The sequence below is a fragment of the Humulus lupulus genome, chromosome 5, assembly GCF_963169125.1.
Source record: "Humulus lupulus chromosome 5, drHumLupu1.1, whole genome shotgun sequence".
Classification (NCBI taxonomy): Eukaryota; Viridiplantae; Streptophyta; class Magnoliopsida; order Rosales; family Cannabaceae; genus Humulus; species Humulus lupulus.
The window spans coordinates 187,593,010-187,610,658 of record NC_084797.1 but is presented as its reverse complement, the minus strand read 5'-3'; positions in this window follow the sequence as shown (position 1 = coordinate 187,610,658).

Below are 17,649 nucleotides of genomic sequence, written 5' to 3'. Positions count from 1 at the left end.
GTCAAAATCCCTCAACAAAAGCCCAAAAACCCCTTTCTCTGAACAGTGCAGCGCTACAGCGCCCTAAAGAGAGCGCTGTAGCGCTACAAGCAGAACCACACCTCCCCAGAAACAGGGCCTAGCGCTACAGCACCCAAAGACTAGCGCTGTAGCGCTAGTTGCAGATAGGCCACACCCAAAAATCGTTTTCTGCAATTTCCTTCAACCATTTCAACCCAAACTTGTCCAAATCTTTCCCAAACCCAAAAACAAACTTATCAACACCTCACACTCATCCCAATCCCAAGAAATCATACCCCAAGCTCAAGCAACCCAAAACTCAAGATCTACCATAATGAACCCTAAACCCAGAAATTCATTCAAACATCAAAGATAAGGACTTAGAAATCATACTGTGGATGGAAATTCGACCTTGAGTTGAACCCTAGACCTCCTTAGCTTGCTCCTTCTCAATCTTGGCCTGATTTCCCAAAAATCCCCATCTATTTAGCTTAAATACACAGCTCAAACCAGCCAAACCCTAAAACTAAAATTTCCAAGAACTTACCTCAAATTTCTGATGTGTTCTTGCTAATCCCTTGCCAATCCTCAAGTCTAGCTTAGGATCCTTGATGCTCAGCCTACCCTAGCTCTCCACTGAGCTTAACTCCAAGAAAAATGAAGGGAAATGGTGGGAGAACCACAAACCGTTCCTTGAAACAAAACCCCTCTGTTTTTCTCTCTTTTCTTTTTCTTCCTTTCTCTTTCTTTCCACAGCCTTATAACTCTTTTCTACCAATCCCACTAAGTATTGAGCTTCATTTAACTTATCTCTAAAAAGCCTAATGACCAAAATGCCCTCCTCACTAATTCTAAACCTTTTTGTCCATGTAGGGCCCTTTTAGTCATTTTACCCAAATTCCCACTAATTCTTCAAGTGTTCCTAATAATTTCCAAATTCTCATTTAAACTCCCCAGGATTGACCCAAGCCGGGTATAAATTCCCGCTTTGACTTTTCCGCTAACCCACTCATCCTAGGATCGTCTCGAGTCACAGATCACAGATATCAACACAGTCATGCCCAAAATGGCCAAATTACAATTATGCTCTTTGTAAGACAATCAGGTCCACATGCATACTAATACACATAGTCATGCATCTCAAATAGTCAAATAGTCATATAACATGCTTTAAATCATAATCATGCATTTAAATCATTAAAGTCACACACAAAATCCCATTATGCCCTCCAGGCGCACTAATCAAGGCCCTTAAGCCTTATTAGTGAATTTGGGTTGTTACAGTCCATACTCTCCCGTTCACCAGGGGAAGTCCATGGGCTACTTGCAATTTTGGTGCTATAGGCACTTGGATTGGAGCTTGAGGTGGTGCCACTTGCTGCGGATGCATGAATGCGGCTGGCGCCTGAGCAGGGTGTGCTGCCCTGGCATACTGGTGGTGTAGCGTCCCAAATTTTCTAATAAGGCTTAGTGCCTTGATTAGCGTACCGGGAGGGAAATAATTGATTTAATTGAGTTAATATGTGAATTAAATGATTATGTGATTAGAAATGCATGTTTAGGTGAATTAGATATGCATGTGGGCCAATTTCGGTTAATAATGGCATAATTGTAATTTTGGCCCGTTGAGGGCATAAATGTGAATTATGTGTGTTGTGCTTTATACCACATATTGTCGTGATATATTTGTGATATGTGATCTGAGACGGTTCTAGGGAGCAGAATAACGAAATAGACATAACGGGGTCGAGTATCCGGCTCGAGGTGAGCCTAGGGATATCAGGGGAACGTAGTGCATATTTGGGATTACCGGGTAACAGGTAGCGATTTATCGATTGTTAAGTATGTCAGGGATTAAATGGGGAATAATAGGAACACTCACGGAATTAGCGGAATGTGGCAAGTGACGAGATTGCCCTTGGTGGCATTAAAGGATTGAGGATAGACTTAGGGGCATTTTGGTCATTAGGCAACTAGGATAGAATTAAGTCAACAACACACTAGAACTAAGGGGAAGCATTTAGATTCTTCTCATATTTTCCCATCTCTCTCTCTCTCTCTCTCTCTCTCTCTTGGTGTGTTGGAGGTGTTGATGAATTCTTAAGGAGTTTGGCTAAGGGATTGAAGAATTGGAGGCTTGAGGATTAACCCATGTCAAATTCTCAGTGAGGTAAGGGTTTTAAGCTGTTGTTTTTCTATTGAATTCTGCTGTAATCCATAAGCTTGCATGAGGGTTGAATTCTAAGATTGGTTTTTAGTTTTGATGAGCTTGTAGAATAATTTCTGGAGTTGTTGTGATACTTAGATTGTGTGGATGACAATTCTAGACTTAATTCTAGGTTTGGATGTTGTTTAGGGTGTGATTCAATGGTTTAGGCTCGGGGAAAAACACAAAAAAATGGTGGGATTTCTGGGTTTTGAGGCTTGAGCCGCGATCCACTTGAACTCTGAGGCTTGGGGAGCCTCAAATTTTGCTTTGGCGCTGTGACGCAGCTTGAGGTGCGCCACGACCTATGTTCCCCAAATGGGAGAGCCATGCTCTCTGACTTGAGTGCGTCGTGGCCCTTAAAGGCTGGGCCGCGACTCAAATGGGAATTGTTGGCTATTTGAGGGTTTCAAGCTCAGGAACCCAAATGTTAAGGCTCTGGAAGGATTCTACTACCCGGTTTAGTAGAATTCGAGGTCCCGAAGGCTAGTATAATGATTCGAAATTCTTAATCGATTAGAGATTGATGGATATCTAATTATTGATGCATTGTGACTAGGTTATACGTCAAGGCTCGGGTTTAGGGGATCGTGCTCAGGATCGCATTAGTCAATCATCTCGAGACACATGTAAGAAAATTGTTTGTGCCCATAGAACAGGGCATGGCCCTATTATTTGTGTTTAATATATGTGTGAATATCTGTGAATACTATGTTGTTTCATGCATACTTATGAATGAACGACGAAGGCTGGGAATAACAAAGGTTGATAATTGCGAAGGCTAGGAAAGGCGAAGGCCGGGTACAGCAAGGGCCAGAATCAACATTAAGCATGCTGAGTGCAGGACTCTAGGGCGAGACCCTCCAAGGGTGTTGTATCCACCCGCTCGGTGAAGATCGCGAACCAAGGGTCTGGTAAAGCACCTGAGTAGGCTTAGGCCGTTATGTGTTTAGTTTGTTGATTATTTTGCTGTATATTGTTTAATTGATTTGTAATTTGTTATGCATTGAGTTTTCTTGCTGGGCTTCGGCTCATGGGTGCTCTATGGTGCAGGTAAGGGCAAGTGAAAGGTAGACCAACCATGAGTTGGAGAGCGTGGAGTGGCGTGTACATGTTTGGCCTACCTAGGTGCCACAGCCAGGGATATTTTGGGGAAATATGTTGTAGTAATTTGGTTTGTCTCTTAGGTCGACTATATCTACATTTTGAGTTGTAATACATTTTTGAAATAGTATTTTGGGATCCCAAATGTATAACTTTTATGATTTTAATGAATGTCCAAATCTTTTATAACCAATGTTGTTAATTGAGTCTTTATTCAATTTAATTTCACTTTTCAACCTATAACCTTGATTAGCAAGCTAGTGGCACATTTATAAATCACATGGTAATGACTCTAAGGTAGTAGGGTGTTACAACTTAGTATCAGAGCATGTCAAGGTTTATGGTTCCTGGAGATTGACCGAACATGTCGCTCACTACCAGTGACAAGCTCGACCCAAGGTTGGTCGGTATTAAATGAATCATGTGCTTAACCACTTTTTTAAGTTGCCCTATTTGCCTAAATGTATAGATAGAGCATGATGAATGTGTTTATATATGCATGATGTCAGGGCACGACCCCTTAATTTGCTATATGCTTGTGCTTTGTGCGATGTGTTACTTTGTGTTTGTGAATGTGTGATGGGATTGGGAGGTAGTTTTTGGATGTTGTTATCATGCCTAATGTGCGGTGTAATTGATTGCAGGCATATTGCAGTTATCCCTCGGCGATCGATCAAAGTTCGCGGCCATAGGGTCAAAGACGACAACGAGGGTCAGGACCTTCCATATGCCCCATCGAATTGGCAACAGTTGTTTGTCGAAATGGAAGCCAGACTTCAACGAACGGAAGATGACCTCTAAGAGTTGAGGCAACAGGCCCTTCCCCAGGGCATTGGGTTACAAATTCCACAGGCTGTGGCACCAGTGTCAGCCCATCCAGTGATGGAATATAGGTGGGAGCCTTTATATGAGAGGTTCAGGAAGCAGCATTCTCCCATCTTTGAGGGCGGACTAGACCCACTGCGGGCAGAGTAGTGGATGAATATGACTTCTTCCATCCTGGATTTCATGAGAGGGTGGCCTATGCCAGCTACATATTGAGGGAAGACACCCTCATCTGGTGGGATGTTGTGTCCCAGAGGAGGGATGTGGCAGTTATGACCTAGGAAGAATTTAAGGACATCTTCGATGAGAAATACTATAGTGTTGTAGTCTGAGTTGCAAAGGTGGATGAGTTTGTCAACCTGACTCAGAACTGGATGACGGTTACAGAGTATCATTAAAGTTTAACCGGTTGGCAAAGTTCATGCCGGACTTGGGGCCTACTGATATGGTACGGAGGGATCGGTTTGTACGAGGATTAAACGTCATGATAGCCTGTGACGTCAAGATAACATTAGATCTGAGGACTACCCCTATGCATAGGTAGTGGATAAGGCCCTTACTACTGAGGGGGCTGAAGATCAGATATGGAGAGAGGGCGCTGTAGGGCGCAAAGCTTAGAGGACGGTGCCTCCTTTTACTTGTTCTAGCCGGGGTAGTGGCCCCAATAAGCAGAAGAGAAAGGCCCTAGATTCTTTTGTTCCTCCTGGTTGAGATAGGAGGGCATGGGGTGCTTTCAGTGGCCGTTAGGGTAGGGGAGACAACTGGAGGAGTTTCCCAAAGTGTCCTCGGTGCAGGCGACGACATCAGGGAGAGTGCAGAGTTAGAGGCTGCTTTACTTGTGGGAGTGGTAGTCATTTGAGGAAGGACTGCCCACAAGCCAGAAAAGAAGAGCTGAAGAAGAGCGACAGCCTCACTCCAGCCAGAGTATTCACCTTGACCCAGACTGAGGCTAAGGCTAGTCCCTCGGTCGTGGCTGGTCATATTTCTAGTGATGGTTCTTCATTTACTGCATTGATTGATTTAGGAGCTACTCATTTGTTTGTATTTTCTAGAGTGATAGATTGGTTGTGTAGACCTCGTGATTTGTATGCTATGGGATTCAGTACTTTGTCGTCAACTGGAGAATTAGTAGTCTCTAGGAGATAGGTTAAAGCATTACCAGTAGAGATAGATAGTAGGGAGTTGTCTGTAGACCTAATTGAGCTAACGATGGACGACTTTGATATGATCCTAGGAATAGATTTGTTATCAAAGCATGAGGCAACGATAGACTGTAAGCGAAGGATGGTGACCTTTGAACCGAAAGGGGAGGTACCTTTTGTATTTGTGGGGACAGTGAGTGGACCACGAGTACCTATGATCTTGGCACTGAAGGCTAGAGACCTAATGCAAGAAGGTTGCATAAGATCCCTAGCAAACATAGTGGATACCTCTAGGATTGTTTCGATTAGACCAAATGAGACTAGATTGATATGCGAGTTTCCTGATGTGTTTCCAGCAGACTTGCCAGGGTTGCCACCGCACTGAGAGATCGAGTTTGTCATAGAGTTGGCCCCAGGGGCGGAGCAAGTATCTAGGACACCTTATAGAATGGCTCCGGTAGAGTTGAAGGAACTAAAAATTCAGTTGCAGGAGTTACTGGATCTAGGATTCATCAGACCCAATTTTTCTCCATGGGGTGCTCTAGTGTTGTTCGTCAAGAAGAATGATGGATCCTTAAGGATGTGCATCAACTACAGGGAGTTGAACAAGTTGACCATTAAGAATAAGTACCCACTGCCCAGGATCAATGACTTGTTTGACCAACTACATGGGAAGACGATGTTCTCCAAGATTGACCTTTGGTCCAGCTACCACCAGCTAAGGATTAGGGAAGATGACATACCAAGGACCGCATTCTGCACGAGGTATGGACACTATGAATTTCTGGTATGTCCTTTGGATTAACCAATGCCCCAACAACCTTTATAGACTTGATGAATATGGTCTTCAGGGATTATTTGAATAAGTTTGTGATCGTATTCATCAATGACATACTGGTAAACTCTCAGTCAGAGACAGAGCACGAGCAACATCTTCACTTGGTACTACAATGATTGACATGTAAGAAGGCCAAGTATGTCTAGACAGATAGATGTGAGAACAGTTTCAAGGAGTTGAAGTGGTGACTGATCACCGCTCCAGTATTGAGTCTTCCGTCAGACAATGAGAAGTTTGTAGTCTACTGCGACACTTCGAGGTAGGGTTTGGGGTGTGCATTGATGAAAGCTGGAAAGGTGATAGCCTACGCATTGAGGCAGCTGAAGGAGTATGAGCAGAAGTATCCCACACACGATCTGGAATTGGCAGCGGTGGTACTTGCACTAAAGGTTTGGAGGCATTATTTGTATGGTGAGAAGTGCGAAATATACACCGACCATAAACGTTTGAAGTATTTCTTTACCCAAAAGGATCTGAATATGCGCCAGAGGCGTAGGCTGGAATTGGTAAAGGACTATGACTATGACATTCTATACCATCCTGGGAAGGCCAATGTGGTGGCTGGCGCATTGATTCAGAAGGGCTCGGGACAGCTATTTAGTTCGAGGCATATATCAGAGAGGTTAGTTGAAGAGATGCCCAGAACAGGAATTGAATTGGTAGTTGGTCAGCTAGCCAATATTACACTTTAGTCCATGCTCCTTGAGAGGATCAAGGAAGCACAAAAGGATGATCCTTGGTTGAAGAATCACACAGAGGATGTTTTAGCTGGAGTGGCTAAGGACTTTTCTATTTCAGAGGTGGGTTTATTGAGGTTTAAGGGTCAGATTTGTGTTCCGATGGATTTTGGTATCCAGCGAGAGATTTTATATGAGTCTCATACCACTCCCTATTCCTTGGATCTGGGTACAATGAAGATGTACCAAGACTTGAGAACCTTGTATTGGTGGCCAGGGATGAAGAGGGATGTAGTGGATTATGTGGGCAAGTGTTTGACCCGTCAACAGGTAAAGGTTGAACATCAAAGGCCAGCAGGGTTGCTGCAGCCTTTAGGGATTCCGGAGTGGAAGTAGGAGGACATCACCATGGACTTCCTGGTTGGATTACCAAAGATTGTAGGACAGTATGATTCTGTGTGGGTGATTGTAGATAGATACACCAAATTAGCCCATTTTTTGCCTGTTAAGACAACTTATATAGTGGAGCAGTATGTTGAATTGTATGTGAATGAAATTTTGCGACTACATGGGCCTCCGAGGTTGATAGTATCCGACAGGGACCCCACCTTCACCTCCAAGTTTTGGGAGAGCCTGCAGAAGGCTATGGGCACACAGTTGCGGTTTAGTATCGCCTATCATCCTTAGACAAATGGACAGATTGATAGGAAGATTCAGATACTAGAGGATATGCTGCAGGCATGTGTGCTGGATTTTGAGGGATCTTGGAGTAAGTATCTCCCTTTGATTGAATTTTCATATAATAACAACTATCAGGCAATTATTGGAGTGGCTCCGTATGAAATGCTATATGGGAGGAAGTACAAATTTCCCATCCATTGGGATGAGATAGGTGAGAGAAAGTATTTAGGTCCTGGGGCAGTTCAGAGGACCAATGAGGTGATTGAGAATATTAGAGCTCGAATGCTCGCCTCCCAGAGTTGACAAAAGAGTTACTCAGACTTGAGACGCAGGGGCATAGAGTTTCAAGACGGGGATCATGTGTTTCTCAGAGTTTCTCTCTTGAGAAGGGTGAAACAATTTGTAGTGAGAGGCAAGTTAAGCCGTAGGTTTATTGGCCCCTTTGCGATTCTGGAGCGCGTTGGAGAGGTAGCCTACAGATTGGAAATGCCTCCAGCTTTATCGGGGGTTCACAATGTATTTCATGTGTCCATGCTCCAGAAATATGTATTAGATTCTACACATGTTCTGAGTTATGAGAACATGGAGCTGGATAAGGATTTACCTTATGAGGAGAAGCTGGTTCAGATTCTAGACCAAAAAGATAAAGTCTTGCGGAACAAGACCATCGCCTTAGTGAAAGTGTTGTCGAGGAACAACAAAGTGGAAGAGGTGACTTGGGAGCTTGAGACTGATATGCGAGATCGTTATCCCGAGTTATTCAGGTTAGTTTTGTGGACGAAATTTCTATAAGGAGGGGATAGTTGTAGCGTCCCAAATTCGTTAATTAGGCTTAGTGCCTTGATTAGCATGCTGGGAGGGCAGTAATTGATTTAATTGTGTTAATATGTGAATTAAATGATTATGTGATTAGAAATGCATGTTTAGGTGAATTAAATATGCATGTGAGTCCATTTTGGTTAATAGGGGCATAATTGTAATTTTGGCTTGTTGTGGGCATAAATGTGAATTATATGTGTGTTATGCTTTATACCACATATTGTGGTGATACATTTATGATATGTGATCCGAGATGCTCCTAGGGAGCGGAATAGTAAAATGGTCACAACGGGGTCGAGTACCCGGCTCGGGATGAGCCTAGGGATATTATGGAATGGTAGTGTGTATTTGGGATTACCAGGTAACGGGTAGCGATTGTTAAGTATGTCGGGGATTAAATGGGGAATTAGAGGAACGCTCGAGGAATTAGCGGGATGTGGCAAGTGACGGGATTGCCCTTGGTGGCATTAAAGGATTGAGGATAAACTTAGGGGCATTTTGGTCATTAGGCAGCTAGGATAGACCTAAGCCAACAACACATTCGAACTAACGGGAAACATTTATACTCTTCTCAACTTTGCCTCTCTCTCCCTCTCTTTGGTGTGTTGGAGATGTTGATGAATTCTTGAGGAGTTTGGCTAAGGGATTAAAGAATTGGAGATTTGAAGTGCTTGAGGATTAGGCCAGGTCGAAATTCTCAGCGAGGTAAGGGTTTTAAGTTGTTGTTTTTCTATTGAATTGTGCTATAATCCATAAGCTTGCATGAGGGTTGAATTCTAAGATGTGTTTTGAGTTTTGATGAGCTTGTAGAATAATTTTTGGAGTTGGTGTGATACTTAGGATGTGTGGATGAGAAATCTAGATTTAATTCTAGGTTTGGATGTTGTTTGGGGTGTGATTTAATGGTTTAGGCTTGGGGGAAAATGCAGAAAAATGGTGGGATTTCTAGGTTTTAATGCTCGAGCCGCGACCCTGTTCATCAGGCACTGCGACCCTCTTGAACTCTGAGGCTTGGGGAGCCTTGAATTTTGCTTAGGTGCCGCAGCGCAGCTTGAGGCGTGTCGTGGCCCTTTAGGGCTGGGCCGTGACTCAAATGGGAATTTTTGGCTAGTGGCATATTCATAAATCACATGGTAACGACTCTAAGGTACTAGGGCGTTACGGGTGGAGATGCCCTAGTTTTATGAGATTCGCACTGTCTTCACGAAGCTGTCTGCAGTCGTAGGTGTGATGCCCAACATCGTTGTGAAATCGATAAAATTTCAAAGAATCTATTCTCTCCTAATCCCTCCGGATAGGCTGAGGCTTCCGGTAGTGAATTTGCTGCTCCGTGGCCAGGAAGATGTTCTCCCGAGTGTCCACCAAATCGGTATACTCAGAGTACTGGGAGTGTATTGTTTCCTCGGGTGCACCAGTTATTTTGGGCTTCTTGCCCTTACCTTTTCCTCCCCGTTTGCTCCCATTGGATGCTGCTGATTTGGCTGGAGCCGTTATTCTAGCACTGAATGCAGGCTGAAAAATTCTGTATCTAGTGGGAGTTGCTCCATAGTCGGACGGAGCGGTACTAAAACTAGTTGTTGGAACGGTCGTGCTGTATTGTGGTGCCCTCATGACACTCGTTTGCATGGAAGTGTATGGCGAGAATTGGGGTTCTGAAACCACCGCATTCGGGACTGCTGGCAGCAGGAAAGGAAATTGGTCCTTCGAGTGCTCTGATCTGGGTGTCTTCCCAGTTAATATACTCTTAGTCTCAACGTATGAAGTCATTGAGCCTGTGGCATCCTCTCCACTAGAGATCATCCCATGGCAGAGAACCTGCTTGGATGCCAACTTGTAAGGCCATCAACAATTGGCCATCATTGACCCTCTTGGTCCTGGCTGCTTCCTCCTTAAAGCGCTTGATGTAAGCTTTAAGGTCTCGAGAGGTCCTTGCTTTATATTGGCCAAAGCATTGACCTCAAAATTTACCTCTGAGCATCTATGATTGTCTTCGGAAGGAGGTGGAGAGTTGTTGCTAGAAATGGATGGATCTTGGTCGGTGCTTCTTAAACCACTCGTCTGCTGGTCTCATTAAGGTCAACGGGAAGACGTGGCATTTGGCATCCTCAGAGTCGCAGTGAACTGACATTAATCGGTTGAACTTCGAGAGATGGTCGGTGGGATCTGTTCCTCCGCTGTACTGAGTGATGTCTGACATCTTGAAGCCTCTAGGCAACGAGGGTTTTACAATGTGAGGAGCACAAGGCTCCCCATCTTCATCCTCCGAGTTTGAGTCATGGCCTTGTCTCCGGGCCATTTTAAACATTATCCTCTTTAAAACTCTCCAACTCTGCGTGGAGAGGGTCGTATTCTTGATTGGCACTTTGTGCCGGGTTTTCTCTCCTTCGAGCATTAAGATTGTCTCGGAGGTCTAGTTGTTGTCGCCTTTCGGGGTAGTCCTTGGGAGTTGCTCTATGACTGAAAGCATTCAGATCATCTCAGAGGTTGGGCTGTGTGTGGTGGTGACCACCATCCTCAGGGTATCCTACTTATGTCTCCCCCTCAGAATCTACGTATTCATTATTAACTGAGATGCTAATTCCTTGTGCTCGGTTGACGAAGATGTTTCTTCTGTTGGCCCCTTGGCTGGGGTTTCTTTGAGGTTGACGAGGCACTGGCGGGATACCACCTCCAATCCTAGCACGGTTTGTTGTGGCGCACCTGGGCGGAAGGCCTTGGGCTTTGCAGACGCTAGCAGCCCGGCAGTGTCCTTAGGCACCATGACCTTGTGGGTCGCTGGCCCTTCTTGGGACTTGCCTAGGCTTAGAGTCTTGACGAGTCCTCTTTATCTTCCGAGAAGGATCCCCTTCAACTTTCCCTTTGCCAAGATCTTGAGGCGCAAGTGGGGCTCCAACTCCAGTGAGGTTCACGGGTGGCACGCTAGCTGGCGGGTCTTGCGCCATGTCAGTGGGGTGCCTGGGAAGCACGCCCACTGGCAGAGCAGGTGGCACTCCAGCTAGATGCACGGGAGGCATGCCAGATGGCTTCCTAGGTGGTATTTCGCCATGAGGGTCCACTTGAAGCCCTTGAGCTGCCAAAGTGCTCTTCATGACGTTAACCACCTCCTGTAAGGCAGTAATATTCCCCTCCTAGGCCTCGATCTTTTGTTGTTGGGAGGAAATTTGACCCTTGAGGGCCACCACTTCTGGTGGCTCCTCCGTGTAAAAGTACTGAGAGTAGTCACTCTCATAATAGTTTCCTCCTTCCTCACCATCATACTCGGCGTCTTCGTCGTTGCCATCCTCCTGGACCACCTCCAAGTTAGCTGGTGGAGGTGGTCGACTGGGTTCTCCTTCCTGAGCGACGTTGGGAGGAGAGACATCGTCAGTTGCGTTTCTTCTAGTAGTCACCATTGCTAAATCTTTGAAGCTTTTTTCAAGCTCTCAATGAAAGCACCAAAATGTTGACTGTCTTTTTCGCAATCAACTAATTAAAACAAACTAAAAGAAAATATAGGAAGAAGACACATATTTTACGTGGTTCAGGTTAGTAATTAACACTAGTCTACAAGTCTATTGAATTAGTATTTTAGGAAGCTTGAGGGTTTCAAGCTTCAATGGAATTTAGGCATCTCTTGGTAATGCTCTGAATACAAAAAGTTCGGATCATTTACAATGTGTGTCGTAGCCCTATTTATAGAGGTTGAGGACAATTAATTCCCTTAATGGGGATTTATTACAAACATTCCCACTTAATCGGGCCATAAAAGCCAATAAACACACATTTCCATAATTAAGGAGGTGGTGGGCCCATGCGTATCACACAGAGCCCATTTACGAGGTTACAACCCACAACCTTTTGGAGGTAACAAGCCCCTGACAGTGTCAGAGGGTAGCTGCATGTTTTCCCATGTCAAGCGGCGTAGTGAGACATACTGCTTGTCGCCTGTACTGACTCGACACCACGACTTGAGGGAACAGTAACATGTCATACTGATGCTTATGGTCCAGGGTCGCTATGCATGATACTTGCCACTCTATTTCAGTCCCTAAGGACCACACTCCAAGCCTAAAGAACTGGATTAGAAGAGGAGACGAGAATACCCCGATGATAGTCCTCGAGGCGTAACTCACTTGAGGACATTCTTCTCCAGAGGTGGATCACCGTAGGTGGGGAAGGACTTACCTTCTGAGGAGCTCTAGGCGAGCTCATCAGGACTTCCTTAGCTGCCTTGGAGCTTAATTATTCTCTAATGATTGTCACGTGTCAGTTGGTGAAAACATGGACAACAATAGGATTAATGGAAATACTTGAATGATGCATGAATATCGCCTTGGCTAAGTATGATTTGTAGATGACATTGGGATATACTATTTGTCTTGCATGACCCATGGGAAATTGATTCTTAATTAGTATTTTTAACTCTAGATTTGCATGAGAATATGTCTAATTTAGTTTTGAGAATCCATAGCATATAGGTTTGGAAAAATCATATGTTCATTTATAAATTTTCGGTTAACAAAGTTTAATTGTTAATGCATTCCTCTATGACATTACATTGAAATTTGCATTCTAGGAGGATTTGATAGTTCTAGCTCATCAATATGTTCTTGCTAAATTTTGTTGCTTATTTTATTTACTTTCTTGCTTAGTTTTTAATTTAATTCAAACCATTATCAATTATTTTGTTCCAAGATGTTAAGTGTTGATTTTGCACAATTTATTGCCAGCTCAATCTTTGTGGAGACGATACTCATTTATCACTTTATTACTTATTTTGTGATTGAGAACTCTTGCACATATCAATTTTCACAACATGATACACCCTTCATGGGAAGTTGAGCAATTGAGGAGGGAAAGACAAAATAAATAAAGCAAGGCTATAAGCCACTATATTAGCTGATATGTAAATGTGAGACATATTACATATGGAACAAAACCCTAAGCACTTCTAAATATCGACTACAATGGCTCCCAGCGGAGTAAGGTTGTAATGTTGTCTTCTAGGTTAGTGTCTACTTGCACTGCTTGTAAAGAGTCCGAAAAAATCACTATATTCTTCAAATTGTTATTAATGACCAACCACAAACCTTCGAGAATCACTTGAAGCTTTGTTGCCAACACGATCTGTTACAACATTACGACTATGGTCCCTGATCACTCCACCAATACTCGCCTTTGAACTTTCATTATATCATGAGAATGGTATTTTTTAAAGGGGTAATATTATTTTGAACCCTCAATTCGTGCTAAATACTTATTTGGATCTTCATTTAGAAAAATATTTTTTTGAATCTATATTTTGTAAAGGAATAATTACATCTCCCACCCTAATATATAAAAAAATTCGTTTTATACGGTATGTTTAATAAATTATAAAAATACAGCTTTCCCCAACCGTGTATATATATACATACGTTCACCTTTTGTTTTATTTCTTTTTGTCTCAATTTTTAATAAGAATTTAGGTATATAAAATAATAATATAATAATAAAAGTAATAATAATTATAGTTACTACCTTCAATAAAATAAAATAAAGTAGATTAATTTATTTTTATTTAAAATGAATGTATTTATTAATATTAAAATTAATATTTATATAATTACTCAAAAAATAAATAAATATTTATACAAGTTACAATATGCTGTTAATTAAAATTAATATTAATAATTATATGTTATAATATACAGTTAATGATAATCACAATATTATTATTCTTTATAAAAATATTATATATATTTTTTAAATCATAGCTAGTCAAGTCTCAACATTCAATGTTAAACCAAAATCATAATATAATCAAAGTTCCAAGTTTTGTTACAAAAATATATTTAAAGTTAAAAAATTAGTTTTGTAAATCTTTGTAATAATCATGTTAAATAAATGTATAAATATTTTTGTAAATGTGAGTTACAAAAATAAACTATTTAGTTGTGAAATTAGTTTTGTAAATTGTTGTTACAAAAATGTAAAACTTGTTTAAAAAAAATATTGTATTTCACCACTATATTCAATAAAGTGTTTTATAAATAATGAATATCTTAAATTAATTTTTTTAAGTTGTATAGCATAAATATGATGGTTCATGTAATTTTTTGGTACAATGTTGTAACAATATGGAAAAGTATACTATTTTTATGTATATTTTGTTTATGATCTCTTAACTATAAAATATTTTCGTAAATGTTAGTTACAAAAATAAAAAATTTAGTTACGAATTTGTTTGTAAGTTTTATCTACCAAAAAACAAAAAAAAATCTACAATTCTATAACTGATTTTGTAAATATTATTTACAAACACGTTACAGATATTTACAAGTTTGTAAACGTTGATCACAAAAAATTATATTTTACAGCTTTTATTTATGATTTTGCCACTCCATATTTACAAATTTGCCATTCCGTGTTTTTATCCAAAAATTCTGTATTTTTGTAATGCACCGTATTTTTCAGATTTTTTTTAAACTTTTAGTGTATTTTTGTAGATTTCCCTTTTGTAAATTGGTTGAAAATAGTAAACTCTATTTTAGTAAAAAAGAAAAAATGCTTCAAGCTTTATTTATAAAGTCATCAATTTGGGAAACACATGGATCTTCGATGAATATCGATCTTTACAGGGTTATAATAAGGGAATTTTTCAAAAATATGGCTTTTATACCATCAATGTGCAAAAATATGAGAGTTATACTTTTCTTAATTTCTATGGGAAATTTATTAAAGAAAAAATTAAAGTATGGGAAACACAATTAGTAGCTAACTAAAATATAGAAATGTCACATTTTTTTATCATAGTTATGTTTTCTTTGATTTTGAAGGTAATTTTATTTTTATTTTTATTTTTTTTATATTTTTCCATCATTTTTTTATTATTATTATTTTTTTTCCTTACTTATTTTTTCTTCCATTTTTACCAATTTTTTCCTTCATCTTTTTTTCTTTCCATTTTTTCATTTTTTTTAGTTTTATTCATTTATCTATTTTTTCTTTCATTTGTATTTTTTTTTTCATTCTATTTTTTCTTTATTTTTGTATTTTTTATTTCTCCTTCCATTTTTTTTTTCCTTTTTTCACACATATGAGTTTTTTTTTTTCATTTTTTTTTCTTCTTCCTTCTTTTTTCATTTTTTTCTACCAATTTTTTTATTCATACTTTTTTTCTTTTCATTTTTCCATTATTTTTCTTCTACTTCTTTTCATTCTTATTTATTCATCTATTTTTTTTTCATTCATCATTTCTTGTTTTTTTTCTTTTCATTTTTGTACTTATTCTTTTCTCATTCTATTTCTTTTTTTTTTTCACACATATATTTTAACATTACATAATTATTCTACTATTTTTTTTTATTTATTATCTTTTATTATTGTAATTTTTTTTATAGTTTTTTTCCAATATATGTAAAAAAAATTCAAATCAATTTTTTCAGCATTTTCTTTTTACTGTAACACTTATAGGAATACCAAAATTTGGAAAGAAAACTAATAAAAATATGAAAACGCGAATGGGTAACTGGTTACCTTCACGTTCTTTGTGTGTATATTTCTGAGGGTAACTTGTTACTTTCACGCTCTGGTGTGTGTATATTTATGGTTTCTTTATGGTAACTAGTTACTTATGTTACTAAAATCATTATTACTTCTTTTTCCTTTTTTAATGAAGTGTTCTTCTATTTTTTCATTCAAATTTGATGTTTCTTTTCATATTTAATATGACTAACTCGTCACCCCTCTTCGGTAACTGGTTACCCCTCCTAGTGCATGTTATTTAACCTAACTTTAGGATTTTTTTTAAGATCAATCAAGTAACTGGTTACCCTACCCAGGATTTGAAAAAAAAAACGTACAATCTTAAAAAAAACATGTTTATAATGAATAAATAATAATTTTAAAAACAATTCATATTACAAATTTTTTTTGCAAAACAACCAAAGAAAAATTTAATATAAAATTAGTAATATAAAAACAATAAAAAAAAACAAATAACCTAAAAAAATAATAATCAAATTACAAACACACCCTTCCAAATTTGATTAAGAGTAAAATTATGGCATAAACCAACTTTTATACAAAAATATGGGAAAATAAACCCATAAAAGTGAAAATTATTAAAAAAAGCCATAGATTAACTTTTTTTGAAAAAAATCCATATTTTTGCACACTCTATTAAAAATCCCATATAAAATGTAATTTCCTTTTAAAATAAAAATATTTTGACCAAAGCCGGACTCATGAACTATTTTGAATCAATATACAAAACACATGTACAAAAAAAAATTCAAAATAAAGGGGCCAAATGACTATTTAGTAAAAATAAAGGGTGCAGCATAGTATTATTCATTTTTTTTTAAAATATGAGATTTTTTTAGATTGTTTACATAAATACAAGAAAATCAACTTTGACTTTAACTTATTTAAAATTTTTTTACTAGATATTGATTCTCATATTCACATACCCAAAATATAATTATAAAAAAAAATGTAAAACGATTTTTTTTTTGAAAGATTAAGCAATTTTCATAATAAATTCATTGGACATAACTCATTACAAGCACAAAAAATCAATATCAGTATCAAACTTTACAATTTTCAACATAATACAAACCTACAATAAAACTCTAACTAAGTCCAAATAAAAGAAAACAATTCAGTTTCCAATGAACGTGGAATAAACTATAAGCTTCCTTTCTAAACAGAGAAATGACAAATCAACCTCAATAATGAATAAATACATGTAATCGATCAGAAGATTAAGGGTAAAACCATGAAGAGAAGTTAAACAACGATTCACAAAGCTCGCGAATACGGATGCAACACGCTAGTAATCCACAAGCAAAAAGATCAATGACTTCAACAATAAAGCATATATATATATATATATATATACTATATGAAAACAATGTCTAATACACGTTTTTTGCTTAAAATCTTTTTTTCTTTAATTAATTTGGTAAGTTTTTTGTTCTTTATTAATATGAACATAATATTTTTAGTTAGTTGAATAACTATATCGTGTTTGTGTAGTTTTTAAATAATTAAACACTATTATACATTATGAAGAAAGACATTCAATAAAATGTATAATTTAATAATAATAAAAACATTGCCCATAAATTGATAAAAGTTGTTTGAGATCATGTTTGAATTTAGGTTGACAATCTAGCATGTTTATCATCTTGCATCACCTCAATAGAGAGGATAAATGCTTATATTTCTTCTCCTTTATTTTTATGGATCTACATAAACTTGAATCTTCCATTTTTTTTACACTTTATCCACAACACTTAAAATATATGGTCGATGTTCCTACAAAAGCAATTTGAAGTAGGTTTGCAAAATTAATAAAAACTTAGTACTTCTTTTGTTGTATTCATTTCAAAC